This window comes from Erinaceus europaeus, chromosome 3, assembly GCF_950295315.1.
Source record: "Erinaceus europaeus chromosome 3, mEriEur2.1, whole genome shotgun sequence".
Taxonomy (NCBI): Eukaryota; Metazoa; Chordata; class Mammalia; order Eulipotyphla; family Erinaceidae; genus Erinaceus; species Erinaceus europaeus.
The window spans coordinates 83,010,504-83,036,439 of record NC_080164.1 but is presented as its reverse complement, the minus strand read 5'-3'; the positions used below and the strand labels follow the sequence as shown (position 1 = coordinate 83,036,439).

Here is a 25,936-nt window from a genome sequence, read left to right as displayed (position 1 = left end):
TCAAAAAGAGGAGACTGTCACATGATCAAGCTTAGGATTTGGAAAAATGACTCTGCCAATACGGAGATGGCTGGGGTGTAGGATGACTCTCCGGAGCACAGAGACTTCTGTACACCATGAATGTGCCTTTTGCTGCTAAGGATGTGGGGCTTCACTTCACACTTCCTGTAAAGAAGATGATAAATACCAGAAGCTGAAGCACAAGAGACATCCTGGACTCCAGGCTAGTAGAAAGTGTAGGTGTCATCATCTCCATTAGGAAAGAAACTAGATATAAAGCATAATCACATATTTCCAAGCCACTTAAACCACAAGGCATGTGGTAGAAACACCAGCATTTTCCTAAGCAGGTAAGATACTGGTTTCTCTTTAGGAAACACAGAGACTAGCCTCTTAAAAGCTGTGCTAGCTCCAACAGACCAAATCACTTCCTCCATACCAATTAATTCCATCGGTGTCTGCCTTTGGCTTGAAGTAGATCACTTCAGCTTTAGGAAAAGCCCAAATTTAGGGCTAAGCAGTGTTGCACTCAGTTGAGTGTACATGTTACAATGTGCAAGGACCGGGGTTCAAGCCCCCAGCCCCTCTCTGTAGGCGGAAGCTTCACAAATGGTGAAGTGTTGCTGCAGGCATCTCCCTTTCTCACTCTACCATCTCCCCCTTCCCTGTTGATTTCGCTCTGTCTCTATCCAGTTTATAAAAATCAGTCATCCTTCCTTCCCTGCAGCCCGGACACAGCAGCAGCCATGGCCGTGTGCTACCTGATGGCTGTCGGCCTCCACAAGGGCCACAGGGTTACCAAGAATGTGAGCCAGCTGAGGCACAGCCGCCACCCAGGGCGCTTCACCAAACACACCAAGTTCGTGCAGGACATGATCTGTGAAGTGTGCTGTGAAGTGTGCTGTGAAGTGAGGGCCGCACCATGGAGTGGCTCAAGGTCTCCAAGGACAAGCGCAAGCTCAAGTTCATCAAGAAGCTTGGGGACCCACATCCTCGCCAAGAGGAAGGTCAAGATGCTGAGCAACGTGCTGGCTGCCATGCAGAAGACCAGAAGGACTGAGCCCTGTCGTTCCCCCTCCAATAAACGTGCTGCACAAGTCTCAAATAAATAAAATAAATAAGTAAATAAATGTCAGTCGTAAATAAAACATTAAAAAAGAAAACAGCAAAAAAGAGAGTCCAAATTTATAGTCAATTTGAGTATATAAGATCTTTATTAAGCATTCTACCTACCACCCTTTTGACTTTTAAAATCAAATTTCCATTTTTATCTTATTTTTACTAAATAATAAATTATCACTTTGCCTTTTATAGTCCAGTGAACTTTAGTTATGAGACTAGTGTAAACCACTCACAATATGGTCTATATTCCCCAAGTACAGGCCAGATAAGGAATGGCATGATCTCTGATCTTTGGTTGGTTTTAAATTTTTATTTCTGATTTTCAAATTGCATAGTTTGTCTACGTGAACAAAAACTCTCATGTATCTATAACTCTAATCTTCCACATCCTGGTGAGTTTTTCTACAAACCAGTTCCTTATAAACAACATGTGAGTGCTTCTAGCTTTATTGTGAAAAATACATCATAGAAGTATCCATCTATCACTGTCCCCTGCAATAGTAAAATATTCAAAATTCACAGGTCAGTGGCTATAAGTTGCCAAGTGACATTAAATCTAACTAGGGATCAAATTTTCATTATAAGTTCTTTTCAATATAAATGCCCTATTTCAGCTTCAGTTTTAATAAACTGAAATACATTAATGTATGGCTTCTACATTAGAGCATAGACCCTGAGGCTGTGGTGAACAAAAAGGAAATTCTACAGCATCCAACGAACTGCAAAAAACTATTAACAACCAAGGTTGTTAGCAATAATAATACACTTCAGATAGCATGTAAAGTTCAATGATGAACAACTACCAAACATTTCTCATGGAATACTATGACTTATACTTCCTTCCTTGGCAAACTTGACATTAACTGTTGAAGAATATATAAAATTATTTTTTAAAAGATTTACTTATGAGAGAGAAATGGAGTGAGAATGGGAGAATTACTCTGGCACATGCAAAGCATCAATATGGGGCCTCAGGGTGTACTGTAGTGTGCCACCTCTTGAATTGCTAAACTATTACTATTTGGTTTTTAGATAGAGTCAAAGAACATAGAAGGGAGAGAGAGAGAGAACATAGCACAAAAGTTTCCTTCAATACAGTGAGGGCTAGACTGGAACCTCAGTCAAAGACATGGCAAAGCATCACACTACTAAAGTGAGCTATTTCTCTGGGTCTGTTACATTTTATTTTCACTATTATTTGGGTACCTTTGGGGGTGATGCAGTAGGTAAAGTGCAGATAGTGAGATATGCCAGCCTGTCATCTTAAATTTGAAACTTTGCAGCACATATGATGAGGGATGTCTTGGTTCTCTTTTTCATAAGTAAGTACAATTTTTTTAAAGAAAAAAAAGCAATTCTGCTTATGTGGCTGGGAGTGGTACAGTGGATGAAGTGCTAGACTCTCAAGTATGATATCCCAAGTTCAATTCCCAGTATTGCATGTGCTAGAGTGGTGCTCTGGTTCTCTCTCTCTCTCTCTCTCTACACACACACACACACACACACACACACACACACACGATAAATCTTTCTTTAAATTTTATTCTGTTTAACGTAAGCAGGTACTACAAAAACAATATATTCTGTTAAGGAAAGGATGAAGGTTCACCTTTTAGGGATATTTACTAGAAGAATTTCCAGATTTCAGGGATGCAGGTAATATGTTCCATAATCTAGCTGGTTACACAGCTATATTCAATTCATAGCAACTCACTAGACTTTACACTAGATCTGTACACAGGATTGGCAAGGGATTTCATAATTAACTTGCTAAGTAGCAGTCTTCAAGTTTAGAAATACAGTTAAATAAAAAAAGATGTGTAAAAGTGCCCTAAATCAGAGTAAAACTGAAGATTAGGGTGGAAAATGTCATTTTCTTCCTACATACATAGAAACAGGAACTTGACTCATACAGACATAGAAGGGTGAGGAAGCTCTAAATTCAATGGAGAAAAAAATACAAGGGACAGTCGAGGGGAGTGGTGAGGGGGAAACACTTCTTTTCCCCAAATGTGTGATACATCCATTTCTTTTTAAAAATATATATTTATTCAGAGAGAGAGAGAGAGAGAGAGAGAGAGAGAGAGGACCAAAGCATCACTCTGGCACATGTAATGCCAGCATTAGAACTGGACCTCACTGTGGGGTGCAGAAAGTCTGTACCCCACAATGATTCTGAGTCCATACTCCCATAGGGATAAAGAATAAGGAAGCTGTCAAGGGAGTGGATAGGATATGAAACTCTGGGGGCGGGCATTGTGTGGAAATATACCCCTCTTATCCTATAGTCTTGTCAATATTTCCATTTTATAAATAAAAATTTTTAAAAAAGAACTCAGGACCTCACATCTGAAGTCCAAGAATTTATCCATTGTATCACCTCGTAGGTCACTGGCTTCATCCATTCCTGGTTTGATAACTATCAGGGCAAGAGGCATGACAGGAACCAGTTAGTACTGCCTAGTACTCTGAAAGTTTTAGCACACATCCTTTTTTAAAATTATTATTAGTGATATAATAATGATTAACAAGATTGTGGGATAAGAGGGATATAATTCCATACAATTCAATTATTCCCACCACTAGAATTCCATATCCACTCACCCCCTTAGAAGTTCCCCTATTCTTTTTTTTTCTTGGTTTTTTTTTTTATAATGGAATAAATACTTTGTTTATTTTAAAAATACTATACTTTTCAGAAGCTGTTAACTATTGTGATTGCAAGATATCACATTCTATTTTCATCCTATTACTAAGTCTACGTGTGTACTTGACTCTGGTTCTTCTGTCAATGTCCTTCAGAAAATGTCTTCTTTCCATACTATGATTTTTTTCATTTTTATTTATAAAATGGAAACACTGAAAAGACAATAGGATAAGAGGGGTACAATTCCACAAAATTCCCACCACCAGAACTCCGTATCCCATCCCCTCCCCTGATAGCTTTCCTATTCTTTAACCCTTTGGGAGTATGGACCCAGGGTCTTTATGGGAAGTTTCCTTATTCTTTATCCCTCTGTGATTATGGACCATAGATCTTTATGGGGAGCAGAAGATAGGAGGTCTGACTTCTGTAATTAGCACACATTCTTAAGGTCTATCTGATTTGCAAGTTCAAGACAGCTGCTTTTCATCCCTCTGAGATCCCAGAAAGTGGTTTGGGGGAGTGACTCCACCATTCTCTAATATATCTGAGTTGATGAGATGAGGGAGGAGATAGAGGGGAGAGAAAGAGAGCAAAAGGGGTAAGAGTAACAAAGAAGAGAGACACCTACAACACTGTGCCAATCACTTGTGATGCTTTCCCTCTGCAAGTGAGCAATGGAGGTTTGAACCTTGCTCCTCACACATATGTGCACTCTACTGGGTGTGCTGCCACCTAGGCAGCCGAGAAAATCTTGTATGCTGGCATGTAAGTAACTAAGAATAATCCAAAGACAGGAAAATGAATATTGTGCTGGAGACTAAAAGAAAATAGAGCCCAAAAGAAAGGTAAGCTTCAGCCCTGATTTGTTTAACAAGGTGTATCTTCAAAATGACTAGAGTTTTGAGAATGTGTGCTGTGAGGTTCCTCCAGCAAGATGAATCTCTCACTCCATGCCACCAATACAAACAATGAAATTTATGACTCAGCCACTTTCCTCCAACATGAAAACCTTTAGTGCCAAGTAAAGAAAATGTCTTTTTTTTTTAATAAGGTACACAGATGAACATTCCAATGCATTTTGTCGTTTTCTCTAAAAAAAAAAAAAAAAAAAGAAGGAAAAGAAAAAAAATTGCTTAGCAACTACAAAGGGTAAACAAAAAGTGCTCCTTCCAGATTTATTTATTTATGAGAGAGAGAGGGAGAGAGAGAGAGAAAGAGAGAGAGAGAGAGAGAGAGAAAACGAACCAGAGCATCACTTTGACAGATGCACTGCTGGCAGCTCAAACTCAGGACCTCATGCTTGAAAAGTCCAGTGCTTTATCCACTACACCACCATCTGAGGAAAGTTGAAATGCCTAACTGCAATGAGCAATCCACTTATTTTCCACCTACAATACAAAGAACAATACAAAGTTAACAAATAAACACACATTTTTCCTATCACCTTACGCTGTACCTCTACCTTGGCCCACACATGAAACTTGAACATTTACTTGAGAGAGAGGCTTCATGTCTTTGTGGGAAAGATATGCCCGAGAAGCAAACTAAGCAATGCAGGCATTCCAATTTAGTATGGAAGCATTCTAAAGATGGCCCGTGCACCAAGCTGCTTTGTCCTTTCTGAGCAAGGACTGACTGAACAGCTCCACCCTGGCACATGGCTGCCATCATCAAACCGAATATTAGGATCAGTACTAAGTACCACATGGACAGGCCGGATAGCTCTATGTAGTTCTACATTACAAAGCCAACTGTCACTTTTAATGCCCATCATGCACTGATTATTCTAAGAGTTTCATATTAGAATTGAATAGTATATATTATCTAGAAGCAACAAAAGCCCTTTGGACTTTTAACAAATATATTACCGTTTTACTACTTGATGTTACCTTGCTTGATTAGAAGTGAATGACACATGAGGCAAAAGATAAAGGACCAGAGCATTGCTCAACTGTACCATTGGGGGGTACCTTAGATAGAAATGGAGGTCTCTGGGGCCTCAAGAATATAAACTGGTGCTCTTAACAGGGTGAGCTATCTCCCCATCACCCTTGGACTATCTATCTATCTATCTATCTATCTATCTATCTATCTATCTATCTATCTATCTATCTATCTTCACTGCCACAAGGGTTATTGCTGTTGTTCAATGCCAGCATGATGGATGCACCGATGCTAGCCATTTTTTTTTCTTTTTTTTTTTTTATTTGACAGGATAGAGAGAAATTGAGAGGGGAAGAGGAGATAGAGAGGGAGAGAGAAAGAGGGACCTCTGGCAACCTGCTTCATTGCTTTCAAAGCTTCCCCATGAAGGTGGAGACAGGGGCTTAAACCCAGGTGTGTGCTCAAGTTAGTATGCAGCATTACCCTCCCTGCGTGCACGTGTGCATGTGCACACACACATACACACACACACACACACACCTCTTAGACTTCCTTTAAGGAATATGGAATATTCTCTGGAATATCACTTTTTTTTTAGATTTATTGATTGATGAGAGAGAGACAAAGGAAGCACCAGAGCATCACTCTGATACATAAAATGTGGGATCAGATCAGGACTTCATGCTTAGAGACCAACACTTTCTTTTTTTTTATGTATAAAAAGGAAACACTGAAAAAACCATAGGATAAGAGGGGTATAACTCCACACAGTTCCCACCACCAAAACTCCGTATTCCCTTCACTCTCCTGATAGCTTTCCTACTCTTTAACCCTCTGGGAGTATGGACCCAAGGTCATTGTGGGAGACAGAAGGTGGAAGGTCTGACTTCTGTAATTGCTTCCCCACTGAACATGGGCGTTGACAGGTCAATCCATACTCCTAGCTTGGCTTTCTCTTTCCCTAGTGGGGAAGGGTTCTGGGGAATTGGAGCTCCAGGACACATTGGTGGGGTTGACTGTCCAGGGAAGTCTGTTTGGCATCATGGTAGCATCTGGAACCTGGTGGCTGAAAAGATAGTTAACATATAAAGCCAAATGAACTGTTGACCAATCATGGACCCAAAGGCTGGAATAGTACAGATGAAGAGTTAGGGGGCGAGGGGGTCAGCTCCGTTTTGTAGATAGATAGTAGGCATATTTTAGTTATATTCCAAAGGACCTGTGGATATACTAGCTTTTTTTTTTTTTTCCCTGAGCCTGAAATCTGATATGCAGGTGGATCCAAGAGCACCAAAGCAAAAAAACTGGGGTTGAGGGTAAGGGTAATGGTGGATGTTTGGCCTCAAGGGGCAGGGGGCAGGGGGGGGAGATGGACCTTACCACTCTGGTTAAGTTTTTTTAAATTTATTATTTATTCCCTTTTGTTCCATTTTTTATTGTTGTAGTAGTTGTTGTTATTGTTGTTGTTGGATAGGATAGAGAGAAATGGAGATGACGAAATGGAGAGTGTAGAAGCTCACACCTGAGAACTAGTATATTGAACCACTAGTCTCTGGTTGCATCTCTTTTTCTTTTCTTTTATTTTTTCCTTTTATTAAAATTTTATATAGCCACTTTCAGGGACCTTAAAGACCCTAACATCATTAAGGCTCGTCACATGGCATCTGGTTAAGTTATATCAGATAAAAAGAGAAGCAGAGAGGCAGAGAGAGAGAGAGAGATATCACAGCAGCAGAACTTACCTCCTGGTGCCATGGTGCTCACATGTGGTATGTCAGGGTGGTTTAAACCTAGGTCAGACACATGACAAAGCAGGCTTCCTCCCAGGTGAGTTTTCTTCTCACCTCTCTTTTACCCATTCCTAATTTTATATCTGATGTCATTTTTCAGTCATGGGCAGGGGAAATATCATAATGGTTATGCAAACACACTCTCATGCCTGAGGCTCCTAGGTCCCAGATTCAATTCCCCGCACCACCATAAACCAGAGCTCTGTGATGCACAGGTTAAAAAAAAAAAAGTCAGTTATGATTTTTTTTTCAAATTTTAAACTATAAAAATTAATCCTGCCCATGTCCACTGGAGAAGCAACTACAGAAGCCAGACCTCCCACCTATTGCACCCCATAAGGATCTTTGGTCCATACTCCCAGAGGGATAGAAAATAGGGAAGCTTCCAGTGGAGGGGAGGGGGTACAGAACTCTGGTGGTGGGAACTGTATGGAATTGGACCCCTCTAATCCCACAATCTTGTTGATCATTGTTAAATAACTAATACAAATTAATTAATTAATCCTGGTAGGGAGATATCACAGGGTTTCCTGCAACAGACTCTCATGCCTGAGGTTCTGAGGTCCCAGATCCAAGCCCCCAGCACTACCATAAACCAGAGCCAATCTCTGGTTTTATTTGTTTTTCACTTTTTTTAAAAAAATTAACCTTGATGCTTCTGTGTATGTGAAACAATGGTCTATGGGATACTGTTGGGGTAGGAGTCTAGTGCATCTTACTATACACACTGTATCTGATGTGTGTAAAGTATAGTGTGTGGCAAGTATGCAAATGCTTGAGTTTAACTTAGATATCGCCACACTACTTTATACTGCAGTTGCATTGTATGGATATTTCCCAGTTTAGGCTACGCACCCACCTCAAACAATGAATAAGTAATCTATTTAATGGCTCTTGTTGAATGCTATTACAAAGTCCCCAGTATTGAGTCAGGCAAATTATTTAATTAGCTCACCTCTCCCAGTTACTAATTTTGAACACAAAGCAGAGGGATACAGTGTGTAATTATACTGTGACTCAAAGAGGGTGAACTGTCTACATATCCAGACTACATCCCGATAGGCACATGTATTAAGGTAACAGTAAATCCTGCTGCAATTGTCAGTTTCCTATTCATTCAAAACTGCCTAAAATAAAGCTTGGGCACTAGAGAAGATAGCATTTTTTCTTTCTTTTCTTTTTTAGTTAAAAAAAAAACTATTGAACTTTCTGCTTAATTTTTTTTACCTAAGTCTAACGTAATTAGAGGCTCTAACCATTCAGGGCAGCTTCAGAGTAATCTATCCCTGGGCAGAGAGACTGAGTCACTACACTGTTTGCTCAACTTCAGGCTGACTGCAAGCACCAAAAAATGGCTCAATCTCCCTCACCCTCTACAAACAGCTGACTGATGCTCAGGGGTCCTGCCATCAGTCCTAATTAGTTCCCCAGGAAAACCCCCAAATGACTGAGAAGTCTCCCTCTGATAAGTCTCCCTCTGGACTCAGCTCATCTGCCAAAAGCATGCCACTGAATGTGCCCTGAAGAATAGTTACAAATGTACACACTCACTCTTTTCCAGACATATCCATATATGTATATTTTAGCTGTAATACATTAATATTTTAGTTTTTAAAGATTTATTTTATTTATTTAATGAGTTATGGGGTGAGGAGAATATGAGATCCAGAGTTTCACTCTGGCAAAGTGGTATCAGAGATGAAACTCAAGACCTTATTCACCTTGACACCTTCTAGGTTGTAATAATAAAGTCTGAGCCCTGGACATTTTGATATGTTCTCACAAGCCACATATGATTTGGATTATGCAGCTCTCCTTGAGATAAGTCACACAAGACCAAAAATGCACTCTTTACTGACTCGGAAGTTGGGGTTGCAAGTCCCCATCTTTTAACTTAACAATTGTGAAATAACAACTAATGTTTAAGTAGCCTTATTCAAGATCTCACTCTAAACCACTAATGTGAAAATATATTAATGAGGGGAATCAGTCTGTCTGTATTTGTGAGGATGAGTACAGATGTGTATATTCTTTTCAAAACCACATTTTTTTTCTTCCTTTCTTTTTCTTTTCCTTTCTTTCTTTCTCTGTTCTTTTTATTTTTTCCTTGCAAGTGGGTTTTCTCCTGGGGTATAACTTTTCCAGATTTATACATGATTCAGCTAACATGACTGCTCTAATCACAAAGGCAAACTCATCCACTTAAGCAGTCACCTATTGTTCCACACTGAGTTAAGTCAACTGCATTGTTTAGAAAACAAATCCTACTTGAGCTGTACTTTTTTCTAAAAGCTACTGAATTTTCTAAGAGGTTTGCCCTTTTCCAAATTTAATTAAAGAGGACTGAGAAGTGGCGCATTCAGTTAAGCACACATATTACCACCTGCAAGGATCTGGATTCGAGCCCTCTCCAACTGCAGAGGTGCTGCTTCATGAGTGGTGAAGCAGGTCTCCCTTCTTATCTCCCTTCCCCTCTCAATTTATCTCTGTCTTGTTAAACAAAAATAAAGCAGAAAGGAAAAAAATCACCAAATTAAATTTCAAAGCTAAGTCCTTTTAAAACCACTAGTGTCCGGTGTGCAAGAGCTCCTACTTGGAAAATTTATATGATTTGAACAAGGAAAACCAACTGTTTTAAATGTAATAAAGTATCTTATTCTTGGGCTCAAGTGCTTTAAACAGCTTAGAATATAATTTAATGGGTGAATTACAACCTTCAACAATCAAAAACTTATAATCAAGATGTTGCAAGATTTTTTTTTTCCTTTACAGTGTATTCTCTAATGCTCAAGGCAATATATTTCTAAATGTCCCAAGAGACTACTTTCTGAATGTGCTCTATTCACAATCCCAACAAATTCAAATCTTAGCTTAATTTTTTCTTTGGAAATTACAGTTGAATTTCACTCTTGTTCTGATGGCCTGGATAGTCAGTATTTCAGGAACCAAATTTAAGTTATAGCTTAGGTCTCTTTCTGTTTCCAGGTTCTAGTGAATGAATTTACTGTCTACAAGTGTTACCCATTTATACACTTCCTTTGGCTGTGCTTCGAGGACACACATTGGGGTATTCCCTGAACCCAGCACAACTGGAATCATTCCAGTTACTCTGCAGAGCTGATCTCAGTCTAGAAGAATGAACTTGAAGACATGGTCACCTGGGTTCAAAACCTATCTCTGCCTCTTTATCACTAGAGGGTTTTTTTTGAAGATGGCACTTCATCTCTGTTTCCTCACTTATAAAATGAAAACAGAAATAGAAAAATAGAGCCCAGGGTTGTGGCAAAAGTATCTTATGAGAATCTACAAATCAAATTGCAAGATTTGGTGCATAGTCAGTTGTTATTTTTTTCAGTTATCATTCTCTCTGGGGGCTACATGGAGTCTGAATCAATGTCCAGCAGGCTAGCTAAAGGTGAGTTATTGGGGCCAGGTGATGGCACACCCAGTTAAGCGCACGTAGTACTAAGCCCTAGCACTTGCACAAGGATCCAGGTTCGAGCCCTTGGCTTTCCACATGCTGTGGAACAGGTCTGCAGGTGTCTGTCTTTCTCTCTTCCTCTCTATCTGCCAACCCTTTCTCAATTTATCTCTGCCCTACCCAGTAAAATGGGAAAAGAAAAAGGCCACCAGGAGCAGTGGATTTGTAGTGCCAGCACTGAGCCCCAGTGATAACCCTGGAGGCAAAAAATAATAAAATAAAGTAAAAGTGATTTCTCTTCTGAGCATGAGAAGGACATTTTAATTATGCTAGGCTATCCACTCACCAACTTCATGGAATCCTAGCATCAAATAACATTTTACATAAGATTTCATCTAATGCCTCATTTTATAATTCTGGAAAGAAAGCACAGGGAAGGTTCAGATTTAATCCCATTTCCTTTCCTGCTAGGTTGCTTTCTGACACAATCCCATGAAAAACTGCAAACCCAACCCCATAAACCAATGAGTTTCTGCCCTGTATTAGAATTTTCTCACAGAAAGCTTCAGAAATGAGAATGGGCACAGAACAGACTTCCTGAAAATAGGAAGTCTTCTGCAATGTCATTTCCATACACAGAACAATTTCTCCCCCAAAGCGGGAGGAATCTGGTGTCACAGACTGCCAAATGTCTGCAGGAAGGCACTTATCTGGAAAGTGCTAGGACCTAGTGTTTTTTTTTTTTTTTTAACCAGGTAATAGATAAAGCACTAAACTAGTGTTAGATCTAACTAAGGTTGTCTGCAGTGATTCACACTACCCAGCTTTTTAAACACATGTTCCTCTTTTTTTTTACCCACAAGCTAGGTTGAATTGCAACCACTTGTCATCAATTCTCCCCCTCTGGGGGAAGACCTTGGAATTTCAGATGAGGATTGGCTATGTTAAGGGATATAATAAACCCAACATGTCTCAACGTACTTCTATCTATGCCTTGTGATTGACAATGTTCACAAGCAAGTTTCTCAAAAGAAGACATGATGACTTACAAAAAAAAAAAAAAGCAACAACCAGCAAATATACTAAAATGAAAGTATGTTGTGTATTTAGTAACAGTTGCTGATCACCTATGGTGCATTTAGTCCTTGGCCTTGACAGCAACCTATTTAAGACATCATAAGACATCACGATCTTATATACACCTATTCTTTCCTGATTCCAAAATTAGTATCTGATTCTAACTAATTATTTCTCTCATAGTGTGACTTTCACTCCATAGTTCTTTTTAAGGAAGAGCTTTGATGCTAAAACCTCAAAACTTAAAAGTATGTACATATATCATGAGATTGTGGCCTTTGAAATAGATATTTAAGCAAGTTGAATCCAGCATTTCTTTTTCACTTTAACAATTTGAAGTTAGTATCATAAACAGAAGATCCCAGAAGGGGAAAAACGCAGTCAACTTAAAGAAAATATGCATATTAGAATGGCTGCCCTTTTTTCACATGTAAAACTACTTCATTCAAAGTATCAGGAACAAAGCACCAAATCTGTAGATCAGCTCAGCATTTTTCAAAGGATCTATGTCTCAGTTTGTTCGGAATGAAACCATTTTTCACCTATTTAGTGAAGTAGTAGGTGCAGAGACCTAGAAATGAGTTAGTCATTTTAGAGAAAACGTAAGTACAGAGAAATGCTGGAATCAATTCTCGGTAGAAGAGAAATTTAATCTATCAGTAGGTCAGAAACTTTGACTTATATCATGTAAAAAAAGAACAGAATCTCAAAAGGAATTCTCCAAAAGCAAGCATCCTCCAGTACTTCTCAGTACTTACTTACAATCACTTAACTATTTAACCAATACCAGCTGGACCACCAGTCTTTCCTGAGCCCTGTCTTCAGTCCACAGAATAAATCCTTCCCCTCTTCATTATCCTCATCAGTGGCTGAGCAGATTTAATTGCCCTCCTTGGCATTAAAAAAAACCCAATCACATATCTTCAAATAAGTTATCTGAGCCTTCTGTCTCAATAGCCACATTTCTTTCTCTTTAGTTCCTGCATCACTGTGTGCCACAGAATACACTCACCAAATGCTGATCTCTGCTCTGAACTCTCCAAGTTATCTTTTCTCTGAATTGTAAAGCTCAGAAGTGGTGGGTAGCTCAGTGGCTAAACTGCTGCGTTTACCAGCCTGATATCCTAAGCTCCACCTCAGACATCCCATGTGCCTGAGTGATGGTATGGCTCTCTCTCTTCCATCTCTATCATAAATAAATAAATAAATAAATAAATAAATAAATAAATTTTGATAGAATTCCACTAAGAACCTAGGCTCAAGCTACAGTAATTTCAAAGCACTAAGCCAAAAGGAAAAAAAAAAGTGATAATACAATTAATATCAATTGCAATTAAAACTGAATCAAGAATCCCACTGTTTGCCTTCTACTTTAACACGCTATAAAATTCAAGAGAGACAAGTCATATATTATGTTAGGCTTTGACCAGTCAACATTTTTTTTTCCTATTCCACTAGTCTAAAATTCAAACCTTTAAAACTGTAAAAAAAAAAAAAAATCCGTCAGTAGTCAGTTTCAGAAAAATAACCAGGTAAGGATAGGTTCAAGGCCACACAAGTGTTTTTGTTTTCCTTCTAAAAGAAATCTTTGCCGCCCAACTTTGCAAAAGCAAAATGGTAAGACAACATTTCAGTTTCGTGGAACTCTTCATTAGGCACACATTTTACTTTTAAAATGGCAAAATGTGTTGGTCAAATTTAAAATGTAATACTACGGAACCCTTAGGAAGCATTTTTACAATTGCAGAAATTACTTCAAAAGCAAGATGTATTGTAATCAACAATACCCTCACCCAAGCCCTCCCGGGAAGACCAGGAAGCCTCTTCACGGTGGATATCAAACACAGAATGCCAACTGCATGGTAGACAAAGATTGATACCAAATACTACTGCCTGACTGACTGTCGCCAAATTTTCAACACGACCAGGAAAAAAAAAAGGCTCGAGCACACACACACACACACACACACACACACACACACACTGCAAAGGATTTATTTTTCTCCCACAGGGCTTTTTTGGTTATAACACAGCTTTGAAAGTTCAGCCTGATAAAGTAAATATGGTAGGAGGAGCAGAGCCCTGGAAGGCTAAGTCTCATTTAAATCCCTGGAAAGCACAACCTTTCACAACAGTGTTCTTTAGCTGTCTTTGGAAGAGCATCCCTTGCAACCAGCCAGGAGTTCAACTTCACTGGAACCCATCCCATCAAATCCCAGCGAGATGGAGGCTCAGAAGAATTGCTTCATGGAGCCCTTCTGCACTTGGCAGAAAGTAAAACAACCCCAAAGCAGGGGGAGGGGGGCTGCCTCTCCCCCGCCCCTACTCTTTGCCTTTCGATTCCCTGTCCTCAGCATCCCACTTGCAAGCGCATTTCGAATTAACACCTTAGGTCTAGGACTCGGAAGCTCCAGTCTAACCTTGTACACGAAAGCTCTGGAAAACCAGCCATGTGGAAAAAGCAATGTAAGAAGTGCAGCTTTGCATGGGGGGTGGGGGTCAGGCAAGACCAGTTTCATTTCCAAAGCGCAAAAGAAAGATCTTGGTGCCTGAATCACTGGGGCACAAATCTGCGTGCTTGTGCCCAACATGCACGCCCTCTGTTGCTCGCATTCTCTGGAATGTCCTGCTTCTCGCAACACCCCCCCCCCCAAGACATCACCACCCCCAAGCCCCTCCAAGAGCAGGTCTGGGTCCCAGTCCGAAGTCCAACTCCAGGCAGAGCGGCTCGGTTCCAGGCAAGTCTTGGGAAAGGGGTTGCACTGTGCGCCCAGAAGCCCTTGCTCACCTGCCTTCTCCGAGCGCAGCAGGGCTGGGTCTAGGGCAGGAGCAGTGCGGTCACTTGCAAGGCTGCAGTTGCGCCCCTACACTCACCCCCACGCTGGGGTGCGGGGCCGGGCGGGGCGAGCAGATCCCCACTCACACCCACCCAGGAAAGGGGCCCCGGCGGGCAGACAGGCGCCCCGGGGAGCAAGGAGCCGAGGTGGCCCGGAGCGCTGCTCTGAGCCCCCGCTGGAGGCCGCCCCTATCACCGCCCAGCAGCCTTTCGGGGCCACCTTGGGAGATGGGGGCGACACGCGCCTGCCTGTGGGTGCCTGCGGGCTCACCACCCCGGTGCGAGCTGCTGGGCTCCGGGCAGCGGGCAGGCGGCGTGGTCTGGCTCAGCCCCGCGCTCAACCCCGCGCCGCCGGCCTCATTGTTACCGGCAGCGCGCCTGCGGCCGCGCCTGCACAGGAGATGCCAAGGCTCCGCGGACCAGAACCCTGCCTGGGCGGCTCCCAGACACGGTGCCCCGCCCCGCGCTCCGCCTCCTGGGCATCGGCCCCGCCCGTCCCTCCTGCCCCTCCCGGCCCCGCTCGCCCTGCGCCCAGCTCTACGAAGTTGTTCAGCTTGTCCCCGAGGCCCCCGCGCCCCCCAGTTACCTCGCGCTGCCTCCACGCGGCGGAGATCCGGGCTGCCTGTAGATGGTGAATGCACACCCGAACCGCGGGCTGCACAGCTGCCGAAAAAGGAGAGCTTTCCTCCGCCTCCGGACTCCCGGGCCCCCGAGCTGCCTGCCCCCAGCCCCTCCTGAACCCCACTGTCCCCGACCAGGTCACCCGCCCCCGAGAACACCTGCACCCTCCACTTCCTCCCAGGTCACCTGCTCCCGGGCCCCTCCCTGAACCCCGCTGTCCAAGACCAGGTCACCTGCTCCGTCTCCCCCCCCCCCCCACACCGGCCCAGTCTATATCCCCGCTGTCCCCGCCCAGGTCACCTGCACCCCCTCCACCCCGCCCAGCTCCATGCGGCCAGCATCAGGCAGGCACTGAGGGTCCAGTGGTGGATGGGGAGCAGGACACCGGTCTCCGTGTCCCCCAGCCCCTCACTCACTCTCCAGCTACCCTGCCCTCCGCCGCGGCCGGGCCACCTGGGGGCGCAACACCCCCGGGCCGTGGGCCCCTTTGTTCCTTCAGGCAGCGCCGCCAGCCTCCATCTCCTGCGACCTGGGGGCCAGGCAGTCTCACTTAGGAAGGGCCACATGCCAAGTGGGCTGGGGGGGGTGTGTCTGAAGACCCTCGCCTGTCCCTGCCCCCAGCCCCTCGAGGCACCGCAGAGTTCCGGGGACCCTGCCAGAGCAGAGAGGCTGCTGCAGGCAGAGCAGCTGTAAACCTCCCCTCCAACCACCCACCGCGCGCAGCTGGGAGCCAATGTCCGGTGTCTGTCTTCGCTCTGGGCAATGTCCATGTGTCACTGCAGCTGTCCCCAGGCGGCCGCCCAGGTCTAGGTCAGAGATCTAGGCGCCCTTTGTTTACAAACAGGCTATTCTGAACTTAAAAGTGGCTCCCCTGGTGAAGCGGGAGGGGGGGGTGACGGGGGGGGGGGCAGAACCAGGTCCCCCATAGGATACTTCTCTGGAGGACCAGGAAAACCATGGGTGAAAAGGGGGTTCCCCCAGGTGGGACACGGTTGAGACGGATGATTAACAGCCCTGTACTGCTCATCTCCAAGTTGTCTGCTGTTCCTTGCCTTGCAGAATCTGACATTTTTAAAGACGCAAATGCCTCACAAAATGTATGGTCTTAAATTTTGAATATAAGCCTATTGAACTGATGGAAGCCCTTTAGAAACAAGCAAAATGCCCAGTTGTCAGAATATCCAATGCACTTAGTATTTATGTGCTTTCTATATACTGGATTCTGGGTCCTACAGGAGACACACAAAGATGAGTAAAATATCTTTCTTCCTCTCAAATTTGCAGAAATTAAAAAAAAAATAGGGGTTTGACTAAATCCTATGGAGCACAAGTCTGTACTAAATAAAAGCTAGGGGTGAAATATGTTCACTCAGTATTTCCCCAATTATGTTCACGTTTCAGACTCCTGGAATTCTGTTGAATTGGATGAAGGGATAATGTGCCAAATAAATTAAGTAAACAAATAAAAAGAGATAACAATAATGATTTCTACAAATGAAATAAAGTGTGGCCAATAGTTTTAAAAAGTGACATGAGGGGAGCTGGGCGGTAGTGCAGAGGGTTAAGCACACATAGTAGAAAACTCAAGGATCCAAGCAAGGATCCTGGTTCAAGCCCCCACGCCCCACCTGTAGATTCTTTGCTTCACAAGTGACAGGTGTTTGTCTTTCTCCCCTCCTCTCTCGATTTCTCTCTGTCCTATCCAATGGCAACGATAACACTAACAACACCGCAACAAAATGGAGAAAATGGCCTGTTGGAGCAGTGGATTCATAGTGTAGGCACAGAGCACCAGGGATAACCCTGGAGGCAAAAGAAGAAGAAAAAAAGTGACATGAGGGAATTAATGGTGACTCACCAGGTAGAATGCACATTTTTACTTTGCTCTAGGAACCAGATTCAAGCCCCCAGTCTCCACCTCCACTGGGGAAGTTTCAGGAATAGTGGAGCAGTGCTGCAGGTGTCTCTCCTTATCTTGTCCTAAACTTTGATTCTTTTTTTCCCTCCTCTATAGAGGAGAGGTAATCATATCTATCTTCAAGATTTGTTCTAAGAAACAAGAGAGCAAGTGTCAAAAAAAAATGTCTCACCCCTCACAGAATGGGAGATCTTTACATGTCATACATCAGACAAGAGGCTAATAACCAAAATATATAAAGAACTTGCCAAACTCAACAACAAGAAAACAAATAACCCCATCAAAAAATGATGGGAGGACATGGGCAGAATATTCACCACAGAAGAGATCCCAAAGGCTGAGAAACACATGAAAAAATGCTCCAAGTCTTTGATTGTCAGAGATATGCAAATAAAGACAACAGTGAGATATCACTTCATTCCTGTGAGAATGTTATACATCAGAAATGTAACAGCAGCAAATGCTGGAGAAGTTGTGGGGTCAAAGGAACCCTCCTGAACTGCTGGTGGGAATGTAAATTGGTCCAACCCCTGTGCAGAACAGTCTGGAGAACTCTCAGAAGGCTAGAAATGGACCTACCCTATGATCCTGCAATTCCTCTCCTGGGATATATATATATATATATATATATATATATATATATATATATATCCCAACACAGCCATCCAAAAAGATCCATGTACACATATGTTCTTAGCAGCAATTTGTAATAGCCAATTTGTAATAGCCAAAACCTGGAAGCAACCCAGGTGTCCAACAACAGATGAGTGGCTGAGCAAGTATGTATACTGCAGATGTTGATTTCTTCACTAAGATAAAAGAATGTTAGTGAAATTCAGTCACATTGAATGAAATAAGCCAGAAGGATAAGGACAAGAAAGATGAATGCCAGATGATCTCATTCACAAATGAGATTTAAGAAACAAAGCAAATCACAATACAGGCTGAATTCTGAATGATCTGTAGTCTATCACAACAGATTTAGGGAGGAAGGCAGCAGTACTGAAGGGAGGCTGGTGACCTTAAGTCCCTCTGGTGGAAGAGGATGAGGACTTAGTGGAGGGTGAGTACTGACATCTACATGATGGGGGTAATGTGTCCTGGTGACAACAATAACTCTGTAGATGAACATTCCTCAATAAAGTGATATTGAAGTTGAAAAAAGAAAAAGATTTTAATGAGAAGTTGAATAAGTAGGGCCAAATAACAATTAGCTTCCTGTGTGTAGAAAAATTATCACCATAGGGCAAATATGCTAATCCTTGTTGTAGACTTTTAAGTAGATTGAGCTCTCCTTATGTATGGTTGGGGAATGTGAATGAACTGGGCCTAGAATGACTTCCAAAAGACACCAGGCAGATAGAGGATTTACATCAAGCTACCCCCTTGCTTGTTTCAGGAGAATGTGATGGCAAACACCATACTCCTACAGTCTTGAACTTCACTGTCTTAGACGCACGCCGGATAAAAGCTGATTATTTAAGTTTTTAATCAGTTCACAGATTTACAAAAAAAAAAAAACTGGATTCTTCACAATTTAATATTTTCTTTCATGCCAAGAGAAAACATGAAAACCCACTTGATATTACTTATGTGTCCACAGTAGCTTGTATTTCCTTTCCTCTTTGTGAAGTCAGACTGTCTCCTCTTCTTTTTCACATCTAGTGTTGACAAATGGACTGTTTTGCAGGGAAGACCTGTTCCATTCTCAGAGATGTATCACTGTTCATCTGTCAAGGTATGGAGCTGGGTGAGTCTCCCAGTAGAGAAGTATTTGGATTTAGGTAGCAGGTGAGGAATAAATATTTTCTAAAGGTACCATTGCTGAACCTGGGAGATTTTTCACTTCTACTGCTCATGGAAAGTATTTCCTTCTCTTATGCTAGACCATTCAGCTCTCACAATGAACACATAGTTGAATTTACAGGGGGGGAATAAGAGGGTTTTAAATGATTTCCTCCAAGTCTAACATCTTGTGGTTTTGATTCACTGTGATAGTTCACTTTGGGAATGAAATTAATGCTACAGGGAGAAAAAAAAAAAAGCAGGAGAGTCATAGGGAGAACTATAGAAAAGTAACGTATATGTGGTTCATGTAAAAAAAAAAGAATTCTGGATATTCACCTGTTCAGAGTCCATTTATTTCAAGAAGAAATATTGGTTTCCTGGCTAACCTGATTATGTACATTTTTAATTTAGTTCATTTAGCTTTGGGAGATGTTGTGAATCACTATTAAGAGAGAAACTGTTCAAGGTTTTTAATGTGTATAAGGGTTGGTACCACAGATCCACAGGAGCCTCCCTTTCATCATTCCTTTGATATTTTTCAGAAGGAAGAAAAAAAACTTTTTTTTTCATTTTACATATAATATACCTTTTCAAAAAGGGAAAATAAGAGGCTGAAATGCCATCAGTGGCTTTAGGGTTGTGGTCACCATTTCTAGAGGCAACACTTCCATCCCTACTGTGGAAGCTGGTCAGTTGGGCTGTCCAATGCCCACAGGATAAGTGGAAGCCCAGTGGACAACCATCACTTTTCAGACAGAGCAAAGAAAAAGCTTCTGAGGGTGTAAAAAAAAAATCTCCCTCTCACTAAAAAATATTTTTTAAATAAATTAAAAAAATGTCTTTACAAAGTCTTAAAAGTTTTGACCTAATACTTTGAAATAGTTTCAGGCATACAGAAAAACTGAATCAGTAATACATTCCCCCCAGATGTCTCAAATATTAACACATGGCTGAATTTGCTTTATCTTTCTTTTATTTTCTATTAATGCATTTTCCTGAAATACTAGAGAATAATTTGTATAGTGATGCTTTTTCTCCCCACAAATACTTCTTTTGTTTTTGTACAATCAAGGGCATTACATAACCAGAATACAACAATCACAATGAAGAAAACATTGGTCATGTTATTCCTTCACCTTGGAATCTATTCAGATTTCACTAAGTGACCTAATGTGGTAATACTGATAGTGGGGCTCCAGGGTCCTATTCTGAATCATCTCTTATATTAAGTTTAGGTTTTTTCTTGTTGTTTTTTGTTTGTTTTTTGTCTCTTTCTTCCTTAATGTAGGACGACCCCTCAGAGTTTTCTTTAATCTGGATATATTGCATATTTCAGCCTACTTTTCTCAGTGCCCTCAATTTGGGCTGATCGTTTGTTTCCTCACAATTATATTCAGGTTGATTTTTGTGTTTTTTTCCTGTTGACTAGGAATATCAGAGTTGTGCTCTCCTCAGAACATCCTTTCGAAATTATGTATTATAGAAAATTTAAATTATATTCATTAAAAAATTTTATTACCTTTTTATTCATTTACTGAATAGAGATAGCCAGAAATTGAGAGGAAGGGGAGATAGAGAGGGAGAGAGACAAAGAGACAGACACCTGCAGGACTGCTTCACCACTTGTAAAGCTTACCCCCACAGATTGAGGCCGGGGACTTGAACTCAGGTCCTTGCGCATTTTAACTTGTTCACTCAACCAGGTGTGTTACCACCTGGCTTACAGTTATTTTCACTTATTTATTGGATAGAGACATTCAGAAATTAGAAATTGAGAAGGAAGGGAAAGATAGAGAGGAGAAAGATAGAGAGATACCTGTAGACCAGCTTCACCACTTGTGATGCTTTCCCCCTACAGGTGGGAACTGGGGGCTCGAATCTCAGTCCTTATGTATTGTACCATGTGCACTCAATCAGCTGTGCCACCACCCAGCTTCCAGAAAGAAGAATCTCTTTAACAAATGGAGTTGGGAAATCTGGACAGGCACATGCCAAAAAGATGAAACTGGATGACTGTCTTTTACCATGCATTAAAGTTAACTCACAATGGATCAAAGACTTGGAGGAGGCGGTAGCACTGCAGGTTAAGCACACGTGGCGCAAAGCACAAGGACCAGTGTAAGGATCCTGGTTCAAGCCCCTGGCTCCCCACCTGCAGGGGAGTTGCTTCACAAGTGGTGAAGCAGTTCTGCAGGTGTCTATCTTTCTCTCCCCCTCTCTGTCTTCCCCTCCTCTCTCTATTTCTCTCTGTCCTATCCAACTACAGTGACACCAATAACAACAATAATAACTACAACAGTAAAAACAACAAGGGCAACAAAAGGGAAAATAAATAAATAAAATAAAATAAAGACTTGGAGGTAAGACCCAAAATGATAACATACATTGAAGGGAAGTATGCAAACCATGCCATGATCTTTTTCAAAAAGGGTATATTTATTTATTTTCATATGACAAAAAGGGAAACCAGACCATTGTTCAGCTCTGGCATATGGTGATCTTAGAGTACTGAACCTGTGACTTTTTAGGCCTCCTGAATGAAAGTCCAGTGTTCTACCACTGTGTCATCAGCCCTGCTCTTTCATAATACTATGTTCAAAGATATATCCAGAGACTTAACTCCAACAGGAAAAGAAGCAAAGCAAAAATGAACAGATGGGATTACATCAAACTAATTACCTTCTGCACAGGAAGGAAACTAATATCAAAACTAAAAGACATCCTACCAAATGTGAGAAAATGTTCACACAACATGTATTGGGTAAGGGTGTAATATTCAAAATAGACAAAAGCTTACTAAATTCAGCAACAATGACAACAAAATGATCCCTTCAAAAATGGGGAGAAGAAATGAACAGACACTTTATCAAAGATGACACACAAATGGATAATAGGAAGATAAAAAAATATTCATCGTACCTTATTATCGAGGAAATGCAAAGCAAGACAATATTGAGATATTTCACACCTGTGAGAATAGCTCACATCAATAAAACAGGAAATGACTAGTGTTGGTGAGGATGTGGAAGAAGGAAACCCTGATACACTGTTGTTGGGAATGTAAGCTGGTGCAACCTCTATGGAAAACAGCATGCCTGTTTCTGAGAGAGAGGGAGAGGGAGAGGGAGAGAGAGAGAGAGAGAGAGAGGGAGAAATATATAGTTTGATCAGCATTTTCTCTTTTGGGTATATATTCAAAGAATGCAAACACACTAATTCAGAAAGATATATGTACACAATGGTGTTTACAGATGTGGAAACAACCCAAGTGTAAGTAAGGTGTGGTTTATGAACACCACCGGCTATACTCGTCTTTAATAATAGCTGAAATTGAGGTCAATGAATGGTGGTGCATCCAGTAGAATACACATACTACCTAATATATGAGGACCCAGGTTTAAATCCTCAGTTTCTACATGCAGGGGCTGGAGGTAGGAGGGATAGGTCACAAATGGTGGAACACTCGTGCAGGAGTCTCTCCTCTTTCTGTCTCCCTTTCTCTTACTCTATCTCTCTGTCTCACATTTTCTATTAAAAAGAAAGTAAAAATGGACACCAGGAACAGTACTGAACTGAACCCCCTGCAGACACTGAGTCCCAGAAATAACACTGGTGCAGATCATGGAAAAGGAGATCATGGAAATGTCTTGTTTTTGGGCAAAACATCATATTGATGCTGGCTGAGATGGGCTCCTCCATACTATAGGGAGGTGTGAAATTTGCCCCTGAGATAACAACAGTCTTTTATTATTTTATTTTATTTTTTAAATTTTATTTATTTATTTTCCCTTTTGCTGCCCTTGTTGCTTTTATTGTTGTAGTTATTTTTGTTATGCTTAAGCGGCTGTGTTACCTCCCAACTCCCAACAACAGATTTTTAATGCAACATTGCTTCAATTAAAAAAAATTCTCTTGATGGTGGGAATGGTGTTTATGTACACTCCTATCAATTTGTAGTCATATAAATCACTATTAAATTAATATGAGAGGGGAAAGATTGATTGTATGTCTCAAACTTTTTAAAGCACAGACTAAATCTTTTTAATATATAGGCTGAGTCTTTGATATGTTGATTCTCTCAAAAGCAGGGAGAATGAAGCAAAGGATGGCACAGCTATATACAAGATGTTGGGTGCTATACAGCAAATGCTAACAAAGGGATTTTTTTAAAGTTAACCCAATTACCAAATAATGTGATTATAACAATAACTATGTATTGTCTTCTTGAACCCTAAGTCAGCAGGAACCTCACATTTCCACTATAGAGCCTATATTTCCCCCAGTCCTGGAACCTTAGGGTGGGACGCACTTTCCTGCATGCTTCTCTCAATTCACACCAAATAATACTGCATCCGCTGATCACAACTTAGTCAATGCAAAGATTACCACCTCAACATGCTTGACTTCGGAGACTTCAGGTGTGGAATGACAACCCTTCAGCTTCATTAGTCGGGTGAGACATTTCCTTTCATTGTATTCTCTAGTTCCATTCCAGGCGGTTCACCTCCTAACAAAGTCCCAAAACCTAGATATAGACCAGGTCCCGAGAGATAGAGCATATGTTCACACATATCCATAAACTAGGGCAAAATATATACTTGAAAGCAAAAGTACACAATAGTCTGCAGTGAGTACCCCCTAACACTTCATCTGCACTATTCCAGCCTTTAGGCCCGTAACTGTTCAACAATTTGTTTGGCTTTGTATGTTAGCTCTTTTCAGCTACCAGGTTCCAGATGCCAGCATGATGCCGACCAGACTTCCCTGGACAGACAACCCCACCAATGTGTCCTGGACTTCCACTTCCGCAGAACCCCACCCTACTGGGGAAAGAGAAAGGCATGCTGGGAGTATGGATTGACCAGTCAATGCCTGTGTTAAGCAGGGAAGCAATTACAGAAGTCAGACCTTCCACCTTCTGTACTCCACATGACCTTGGGTCCATACTCCCAGAGGGATAAGGAATAGGAAAGCTATCAGGGGATGGGATGGGATACGGAAGTCTGGTGGTGGGAACTGTGTGAAGTTGTACCCCTCTTATCCTATGGTTTTGTTAGTGTCTCCTTTTTAAAATAAATAACAAAAAATTAAAAAATTAATTGGTCTGTGAAGTGGCACAATGATAAAGCTTTGGACTCTCAAGCAGAAGGTCCTGAGTTGGATTCCTGGCAGCACATGTGCCAGAGTAATGTCTGGTTCTTTCTCTATCCTCCTATCTTTCTCATTAATAAATAAATAAAATATTAAAAAAAACCTTAAACTATACATTGTATGTATTACAATATTTGTTAGCTTAGTTTTTACTTCTTGGTTAAGGTTTTGTCCTCTGAGTTTCTATACACTGAAGTTTTTTTTTATTTTTTAAGTTTTTTTTTCTATAAAAGACTATAGAATAAGAGGGGTATACTTCCATACAATTCCCACTACTGGAATCCCATATCTCATTCCCTCCCCTGATAGCTTTTCTATTCTTTATCCCTCTGGGAATCATTATGGGATGCAGAAGGTGGAAGGTCTGGCTTCTGTAATTGCTTCCTCGATGAACATGGGCATTGACAGGTCGATCTATACTTCCAGCTTGTCTCTCTCTTTCCCTAGTGGTGCAGGTTTCTGGGGAGGTGGGGCTCCAGAACAGTTTGGTGGGGTCATCTGCCCTGGGATGTCCTGTTGGCATCATGGTAGCATCTGGCACACTGAAGTTTCTATTCCTCCCTTTAACAGGTCTCAGATTATTTAGGTATATCTAGTCTTCTCAATACTAGGCTCAATACTTTGTTCAAAGCTATATAACCTTCTCTACTGACTTTAAAATATTTTTTTTTATTATTATTTTGCCTCTGGGGCCATTACTGGGGCTCAGTGCCGGCACTACAAATCCACTGCTCTTGGTGGCTATTTTTTTTCTCATTTTATTAGATAGGAAAGAGAGAAATTGAAAGGGGGTAGATAGAGAGGAAGAGAGAAAGATAAACACCTGTAAACCTGCTTTACTACTTTTGAAGCTTCCTTTGTCCTTGTGTGGGTTCTTGCACTTAATACTGTGTGTACTTAACCAAGTGCATCACCACTCAAACCTCTACAAAATAGTTTATTTCATAATTAAATAAGCACATATTGAATATTATAATGATTTATGATCCTATAATAGTCTTTTGTACAGTTTCCAAAGATTGTTTTCTTTTCATAGAAAAAATAAATTTATTAAATTAACAAGGCTTGCTTAAGCTATATGGAAATATATTTCAAATAAAAAAGTTTTAATGTTTTATTTATACAAGTATGTTATAGATTTCTAAAACTTACATGAAATTCCTGAATTCTAATAAGTTTTGGATAATACTGTGAATGCAGTAATTTAAAATGTAGTATACTTGTTCAACAAAATAGCTCACTTCAGTTGTCAGTCTGATGTGGCAGACATATGACCCAAATCTGAGACCAATCTCTGCATCATTGGAGGAAGATTTAGTACTGTGGTGATCTGTCTTCCCATTTTCTATTGCTATTTCTCTCCTATTGGAAAAACTCAGACTAGAGGGATGAGTCCCTGGTCATGGCAATAAGTAAATAAATAAAATAATGCATCCTTGAAATAACCCAAATCACTTGTCATTTAAATTATAATGAACTCTCATTCTTAGAAAATATCATAAGACATGCATTACAGCTGAATCCTGCTTCTCTGGTCCCATGATTGATTAAAAAAGAAAAAAGTGGTGGGAAAGAGATGTTCTTCAACATTTTAAGGGTCCGATTACTTCTGTTTGAAAGAAACATGGTTTACTAATGCAACCCTTCCCCAGTGCAGTCCAGGAAACAAAATTGCCATCAC

The 25,936-nt window shown here is 41.1% G+C and overlaps 1 protein-coding gene and 1 pseudogene across 3 annotated transcripts in view; one reads left to right on the top strand and one right to left on the bottom strand.

The window, feature by feature from the left end:
• The window catches only part of ST6GAL2 (ST6 beta-galactoside alpha-2,6-sialyltransferase 2), a 101,649-nt gene extending 86,529 nt beyond the window's left edge, over positions 1–15,120 (bottom strand). For all 3 annotated transcript variants that reach the window (XM_007534770.3, XM_060187603.1, XM_060187604.1), the window contains exon 1: positions 14,730–15,120. The gene's annotated coding sequence lies outside the window, so the exon portion shown is untranslated. The remainder of the gene's footprint in view (positions 1–14,729) is intronic.
• Positions 747–1,454, top strand: LOC103124081 (large ribosomal subunit protein eL36-like; annotated as a pseudogene).
• Positions 15,121–25,936: the final 10,816 nt, after the last annotated feature.